This window comes from Eleutherodactylus coqui, chromosome 4 (assembly GCF_035609145.1).
Source record: "Eleutherodactylus coqui strain aEleCoq1 chromosome 4, aEleCoq1.hap1, whole genome shotgun sequence".
Taxonomy (NCBI): Eukaryota; Metazoa; Chordata; class Amphibia; order Anura; family Eleutherodactylidae; genus Eleutherodactylus; species Eleutherodactylus coqui.
Genome location: NC_089840.1, coordinates 35,127,226 through 35,135,873, shown reverse-complemented (window position 1 = coordinate 35,135,873; position 8,648 = coordinate 35,127,226). Strand labels below are relative to the sequence as shown.

The 8,648-nt window shown below is 46.4% G+C and overlaps 1 protein-coding gene across 3 annotated transcripts in view; it reads right to left on the bottom strand.

Moving 5' to 3' along the window:
* Nucleotides 1-1,364: 1,364 nt before the first annotated feature.
* Nucleotides 1,365-8,648, bottom strand: part of LOC136625195 (butyrophilin subfamily 1 member A1-like) — a 75,828-nt gene continuing 68,544 nt past the window's right edge. For all 3 annotated transcript variants that reach the window (XM_066599216.1, XM_066599215.1, XM_066599214.1), the window contains one exon: nt 1,365-5,200. The gene's annotated coding sequence lies outside the window, so the exon portion shown is untranslated. The remainder of the gene's footprint in view (nt 5,201-8,648) is intronic.

Sequence of the window (8,648 nt, the reverse complement as noted above, 5' to 3'; positions counted from 1 at the left end):
GCAGCAAGGCCTTTTCACAGTTATGCGGGTTCTATCAACTACATCCAAGCACACATCCAATAGCTGGTAACTATTCCAGCAACTATAGCATCTATATAATAAACATTATTTATTAACGGCATCAACTCCTTGCAGTTATGGATTACTTTTTCCACACTACAGTAGCATGACGTCTACATAGTACACTCCACGGCCTTAGTCAGACGGGCGTTTTTTGCCGCGATTTGCGCATGCGTCCGGCGATTTTATAAAACCACTAGCGTACCCGTCGCGCGTTGCTGCGAAGACAGACATACATACATTCGTTTTTATATATCTAGATAGCAGCTTTCAAGTTACCTCAGTGGTATAATATATAACAACCAAGCACAGCAGCTTTCATGTTACCTCAGCAGTATAATATATAGCAACCAATCACAGCACAGCTTTCATGTTACCTCAGCGGTATAATATATAGCAACCAATCACAGCACAGCTTTCATGTTACCTCAGCGGTATAATATATAGCAACCAATCACAGCACAGCTTTCATGTTACCTCAGCAGTATAAGAAATAGCAACCAATCAGAGCACAGCTTTCATTTTACCTCAGCAGTATAAGAAATTGCAACCAATCACAGCACAGCTTTCATTTTACCTCAGCATTCTCAATATCCAGCAATTGTCTTGCGAAACGTTCAGCGGATGCATCATTTTGTAGTTGAACATGCATCCCGTTGCTCGTAATGCCTTTTGCTTTTGTGCTTGAGATGGAAATCAAACGATCTTTGTCTGGGGGGCATAACTGTCGACGATGCTCGCAGGATAGGTGTACTATGCCAGTAATCTTCCCAGGAGTGTACTCAACAACTTCCCAAAGTTTCATGGCGATTAGATGAATGGTGTAATAGCGCAAAAAGGACAGACAGACAGACAGACATACATTCCTTTTTATATATATAGATGACATCAAGAAGTGATGCGCTTAGAATTGAATAATCGAGTTGGGACCTATTAACTTTTCCTATTTATGACATAATCAATGCTCGTGCCAAATTTCAAGTTTCTATGACATTGGGAAGCGAGAAAATTAGATTGCGTACGTAAAATTTGGACGCTAATTATTTTGCGCTTAGAATTGAATAATCGAGTCGGGACCCATTAATTTTTCCTACTTATGACATAATCAATGCTCGTGGCAAATTTCATGTTTCTACAATATCGGGAAGTGAGAGAATCAGCGCTGAGCCAATCAGGGGGCAGGTCTGACTCACACCCCCTTCACACCCACTGCAGGCCGGCCGCACGGAACTCCGGCTGCCGGGAGCTGGTGAGTATATATATATTTTTTATTTTAACACATTTCTGGTTGAATTGCAGGGAAGTGCTTATATATTTAAGCCCTTCCTGACAATTCATCCCGTGCACACCGGCAGCCCATTGCTTTCAATGGAGTCGGCTGTATTGCCGGCTCCATTGAATTCAATGGGCAAACATCGTTCTTCTCTGCCACAGCTGTTACAGCTGTGGCAGAGAAGAAGGATTTGTCTTCTATATGTTCTCAATGGGGTCGGCGCTGCTGCCGCCGGCCCCATTGAGCGCATATAGAGAAGAGAACAGGAATCGCAGATCGCAGATAGGTGCGATCTGCGATTTCTGTTCTATAATTTATCGGACAAGCGCATAAAAAGCGCTCATGTGTCCGATACCATTGCAAAGCAATCTATATATATAAAATTGAATGTATGTCTGTCTGTGTGTCTGTTTGTCCTTTATTGGCTCAGCGCTGAGCCAATCAGGGGGCAGGTCTGACTCACACCCCCTTCACACCCACTGCAGGCCGGCCGCTCTGAACTCCGACTGCCGGGAGCAGGTGAGTATGTATATATTTTTTATTTTAACACTTTTCTGGATAAATTGCAGGGAAGGGCTTATATATTTAAGCCCTTCCCGACAATGCATCCCACACTCGCCCGCAGCGCATTGCTTTCAATGCAGCGGGCTGTATTGCCGGCTCCATTGAATGCAATGCGCTGGACAGCTCCGGCCCGTTTCTAATGAAACGCGGCTAGGAGCAGATTTTCGGGCACCGGTCACGCGATTTGCGGATGCGCATCCGTCATGCGATCCGCAAATCGCGGGGAAAAACGCCCGTCTGACTAAGGCCTACATATGAAGACACTTCCTAAAGGCATATCTATATATTATTTGTATAGCGCCAACTTATTCCACAGCACTTTCAGGTAATTTATTTACTACACCCCAGCAAGCTCGGGTAGCCTTTGGCTACCTGAACCATGCAGGGATTGAACTTGCAACCTTCAGGTTGTGAGTGAGAGCTTAGGACTGCATTTCTGCTGCCTTAACACTCTGCCACACGGAATGCCTATTCATTACATTCTACATATAAAAGGCATGTTTATTTCCATTAGAACTCTGTTTTTCTGTTCCAAAATGTATATTTTGGACGGCCTACATAAAGGCTCCATAACTTAACATAAGTGTGACCATGAAGTAGGTCTCATGACTAACAACTAGGCGCCTGTATTACAGGCAGGATCAGAGAGACCTAGGGCAATGCCCACCAGACGCTCTTCATAACGCACTTCGCTGCTCAATCTCATACAGTATCATGCGAAATACGCAGATTATGTAACTCTTCAAAACTCGTTCATGCTCAACTACGTTTCGGTTCGGCAAGTGTATGTACGCGTACAGCCGCGTGAAGTCGTCCTCAGTAGTGTGATGTTTGTGCCATGAAGTTGTCTTTTATGCGCCGGAGTTTATGCATTTTACTACACAAATGTGCGCAAAGATAGTGCATCTTGCGGGTTTTTTTTCACGCGAAATGTGCACACAAAAACGGATAATGAGAGAAGCCATTGAAATCAATGGGTTCTATTGTCTGCATATTGTGCGCACTAATACGTCCGTGGGAAGCCGCTCCAACAGGCAGGATCGGAGAAGCCTGGCACACTTCCCATCAGACAGCACACAGAGACCACCCTATGTTCTGTCCGATATACCCGGACCCCGCACATTGCATGTGCTAGTCTTGTCCTTAAAAGAGGCTGGGAATAGGACATGCAGCAGTTTCTTTCATAGAGACCTAACTAGCCATGTAAGTAGCCTCATAGGCTCCTATAGGGCGGTGTGATGTCAATGGCGGGCGCAAAAAAAAAAATTCTGCACAGGGTGTCATCTACCCTAGGGCTGGCCTGTGTCCAGATCGTGGCATCAAATAAGTCTTACAACACATGCAACACAAACTGTATATTATACATATTATACGCCCCTATCCTCTTTATACTTTAATACAGGAGTTGTGTAAGTCTGCATTCAGATGGGGCGGTCGGTGTTAGGAGCACATCAAAAACCACAACAAAAAACATGTGGTGTTGCCACAGTTTCTGATAGAAAATGTATTAAATCACTACAAAACTGCATACGATTTTTAGGGTGTGATGTTTGAGGCTGTTCTAAACATTGCGTATGGGCGGCGGGTATCTGTGTCATTGCTAAGTGACGGCGCGGAAAGTATAACCATAAAGCTGTACTGCGCACGACGTGCTTACGCGGTCATGTTCAGTACAATTTTGGGGCCTTATGCAGGATCACGGCCAGGCTCACAGCTGGGATTCTGCATACACCCTGTGAGCCCGGCCGAAGCCAGAAAACTCAACAGGTTTCCTTTGGTCTTGTTGAACACTAAGGCTGGGTTCACACAAGGCGGATTTGCCGCGGAATTTTGCTGCGGACGCTAATCCTAGGATTAGCCAGTCATGTGGACGAGATTTGTCAAAAACCTCCTCCACACGGGGCATACAATCTGTCATGGCATAGCCGGCATTAGCCGGTGCGGATTCCCGGGACACAGCATGTCAATTCCTTTTTTTTTTTTCGTTGCGGCGGCGCTCCTCTCTATGGGAGAGCCGGCCACAATGAAAAAGCATGCGGCGAAGCTGCTCCAAAACCCGCGGCTAAGTGCCACGGGTTTTGAAGCTGCGCTTATCCCATGGAAATCTCAGTTTTTCGCTGCCGCAAAACCACGAGGTTTCCGCGGTGAAACAGACCCGTGGGAACCCATCATAAATCATCAGGAGAAAAAGTCTTTGAAGCACAACCAAAGGAACAAAACAGCCCAACAAAAAAAGAAACAAAAAAAACCCTAGAAAATGATAAAGATAATAATCACTAACGGGGGGCGCACTCTATGTCTAGAAGAAAAAAGTTTCTACATCGACACAGAAGGGTTTTTTTTAGGGCTCATGCCCACAGATAGATTATCGCTGCGGAAATCGTGGCTAGATACCAGCTGCGATTTCCGCAGCAGTAACAGTCCATAGATATGCTATGTGAAGCGATTCTTCCATGCCTACGAGCAGAAAGCAGCTGAGATTTTACGCTCGCGGGGGAGAGTCGCAACGTGTTCTAATTTGTGCGAAAAAACAGACGGATGGCTTCCATTGAAGTCAGTAGAAGCTGCCAGTCCCGTGATACTTCCGCTGTGAGCACAGTGGAAGTATAGCGGGAAATCGCATCACCCCCACCGCCGACGCATCATGCCATGCACTGCGCATGCGCGCTGGCAGAGATTCTTGCCGCAGATCCCGAGAGTTGAGTATGGGGTCCCTGGGGGGTGCCGGGTCTGATTCCGCTGCGATATTCCGCAGTCGGATTCCGACCCAGCAGTGGGCATGAGGTCTACTGTAAGAGCAGTGAGACTATGGAACTCTCTGCCTGAGGACATGGTGGTGACAAATTTGATAAAAGAGTTCAAGAGGGGCCTGGACGCCTTTCTTGAGTCAAACAATATTATATGTTATAATCACTAATAACTTCACAAGGATTGGTGATCCGGGAATTATTCCAATTACCAAATTGGAGTCAGGAAGGAATTTTTTTCCCCTTAAAAGGGGATAATTGGCTTCTACTCCAATGGGTTTTTTTTTGCCTTCCTCTGAATGAACATTGGGGGGTAATAGGCTGAATTGGATGGAAATACTGTATGCCTTTTTTCGGCCTTACATACTATGTTACTAGCCATAGATTCTCACCCATGTCAATGTAGCCTCACTGTGCTAGTAGCGTATGAATACAGGTAAATACAACAAGCAGTATTATCAGTGTCCCATCCACCCGATGACACAGGAGACCTCCAGAATCAGCACGCTGATATTCGGCCACCAGACGCTCTTCATTTTCTTCTTCACTGCTCAATCTGTAAATTGAATTAAGGAATCAGTTCTGTAAACAGATTTTTCAATTTCTCTCTTTTACTTACAACTTGTCCAAATATATGGTTTTCTATTATATTACAGTACAATATAGTAGAATACAGAATAGCTACTATAAACAGTTGCAAGAAAAAGTAAGTGTACCTTTAGACTTTGTAGCTTCTGACCTAAACATGCACCCAATAATGAATTATTGTGTGTCCGTATTGGGCGACCGCCTGGGGCCTGAGGCTTCCAGGGGGCTCATGACCACTTAATGCACCATGTCACATACTGACAGTGCGAAGGAGTCAGCAGCAAAGAAAGCATCCGTATCTGGTTGAACGGGTTTGTCTGCAATCGCCTACTGTGGTCTAGATCCGAGTTCAACCACCAGAAGTCATCACATAGAAAGAAAAGATGTAGGCAGCAGTTGCGGTGCAAACATAAATCTTCTTTATTCCTCCCAAAGCATGACGTTTCGACTAGAAGTCTTTGTCAAATATACAAAGTGTGTAACCAACAGACATACATATAATGGTCCACCCCCCAGATGGACCAATCACAGAACAAAACAAATTTAACAGAATTAAAATCACCTGTGATCGCATCAGTCGTCATGGCATGCTGCTGTGAACTCCACACTGGAGTTTAGTTACACTTCCGGCTCTGCCGGTCAAACACATGACTCGATGCAGTATCACATGAGCAGTAAAGGTCATGTGCAGCAACAGAGAAAGTAAACATTCATTCGGCCCGGTGGAATCCATCATCTGGGAGTCATCACACTTGCAATGACATGTTGGAGCCGTCCCTCAGCCGGAACGCCGAGGTAGCTGAGGGACGGCTCCAACTTTGGTGGAATAAAGAAGATTTGGGAGGAATAAAGAAGGGAGGAATAAAGGGAGGAATAAAGAAGATTTATGTTTGCACCGCAACTGCTGCCTCCATCTTTTCTTTCTATGTGATGACATACTGACAGTGCTGCAGCAGGACAGCTCAACTCTGGTGCCGCAAACAGAGCATCAGTGCCATCCAGAGCAAAAAGTGCATATATGGGGGCACATTGGAAGGAGGCGGCGAAATAGAGGAATGGAACGTCAGAGGCAGAAGAGAAAGTTTGGGGGGACACTCTACAAGAAGGGGGAGTGAGGAGAGAGGTCAAAGAGGGCTGTAGAAGACAACTAGAGGTATGATAAGTATATAATAATAATCTTTATTTATATAGCGCCAACATATTCCGCAGCGCTTACAATACAGGGGAAATAAAACAGGACCACGGTTACATGAAGTAATCAATTGATGGAAACAGTAGGGGTGAGGGAACTGCTCCAACGAGCTTACATACTACAGATAATGGGGTGATACAGAAGGTAAAGGGGCTGGAGATGTGAATGGTATGGCAAGGTGGAGAGTGAGGGATGCTATACACAGAGACAATGGTCAGGCCGTATAGTGGCAGAGTCAGTATGACTGAAGATGACAGTTGATTATGGCTAGCAGGAGCTGCAGTCGATAGGACAGGGAGCATGTTATCAGGCGGAGTACAGAGGGGTTTGTTTAGGGTATATGGTATGCCTCTCTGAAGAGGTACGTTTTTAGAGCACGCCTGAAGTTTAGTGTGTCAGTGATTGCCCGGATATTTTTTGGTAGTTCGTTCTAGAGGATAGGTGCTGCTCTGAAGAAGTCTTGGAGGTGGGAATGAGAGGTTCTAATTATAGGGGCAGTCTGATTTAGTTAGCAGAGCGGAGGGCGCTTGCTGGTTGGTGAATTGAGATGAGGGAAGCAATGTAGGGCGGGGCGGTGCTGTGGAGGGCTTTGTGGATAAGGGTAGTGAGTTTAAATTGAATTCTGTATTTAACGGGCAGCCAGTGCAGTGACTGGCACAGGGCAGAGGCGTCCGAGTAGCACCTGGACAGGAAGATGAGCCTGGCTGCCGCATTTAGGATGAATTGGAGGGGGTACAGTCTGTAGCAGAGGAGGCCGATCAGCAGCGAGTTGCAATAATCGAGCCGAGAGTGGATGAGGGCGACAGTAAGCGTTTTAGCGTGTCCATGGCGATTAAAACACTGAAATCCTTGCTGGGTGTACGGTTCGGTGATAATTTCGGAGTCATCACTTCAAGGAGGGGTATTCTGGACATCATACTCCCCTCCTACTAAGTAAGTGTTCGCTGGATATACAGCACAGATTACACATTGTGTATATATATTTTCTACAGTACTATATCTGGCAGCGCAGGAATTTTTTCCTAACAACATATTGTTTTTTTCCTCTGGGGGTCCCTCTGTGCAAGAGAGACCCTCGGTACATCCTGCAGCTCTCCCTACCCCCAGGGGATTGGATATTGGTACTTGAAGGACTTCGTAAGACGGACCTTGTGGCGAACTTTACACCATAGAGACAGCAGACGGATAGTCGGTGATGTTCTGGAGGAATGTTGCTGTGATGTTCCGGGAGGAGATGTATAACTGGGTGTCGTCAGCATAGAGATGGTACTGAAAACCAAATCTCCTGATGGTCTGTCCAATGGGGGCTGTGTAGATGGAGAAGAAAAGGGGGCCAAGGACTGAGCCCTGGGGGACCCCAACAGCAAGGGAAAGAGGAGGAGAGGTAGAGCCAGCAAAGGAGACACTGAAAGAGCGGTCAGATAGGTAGGAGGAGAACCAGGAGAGAGCAGTGTCCTTTAGTCCAATGGAGCGAAGCATACTGAGGAGGAGTTTGTGGTCGACAGTGTCAAATGCTGCAGAGAGGTCGAGGATGATCAATAGGGAGTAGTCATCCCTCGATTTGGCCGTCAGGAGGTCGGTTGACACTTTAGTCAGGGCGGTTTCTGTCGAGTGTAGGGGGTGGAAGCCGGACTGTAGAGGGTCAAGAAGAGAGTTTTCTGAGAGATAGCTTATAAGGCAAGAGTAAACCAGGCGTTCTAGTAGTTTGGAGATGAAGGGGAGGTTTGAGATGGGTCAATAGTTGGCAGCATTGGACGAGTCAAGAGCCTGTTTCTTTAGCAGTGGGGATATGACGACGTGTTTGAATGAGGAGGGGGAAAGGCCAGAGGTCAGAGAAAGATTGAATATAGTGGTGAGGTAGAAGATGACCATCGGGGAGAGGGACCGCAGAAGGTGTGAGGGAAGAGGGTCGCTAGCGCAGGTGGTGGGGCGAGTGGACGAGAGCAGTCTGGAGACTTCTTCCTCTGTAATTGGTCTAAGTACAGAGAGTGAGCAGCAGCTAGATGCAGTGCTGAGACTAGGGTCAGGGCTAGTCTGGGATTGGAAGATTATTTCTTGCTGGATGTCGTCAATTTTTTTTTTTTAAGTAAGCAGCCAGCTTTTTAGCACTGAGATCTGTCACGGGGGGGGGGGGGGGGGCTGCAATTTTGGTCTGGGAAGGGAGTGGAATGCGTGAAAGAGTCTTTTAGGGTTATGGGAGAGTGAGGAGATGAGGGAGGTGAAG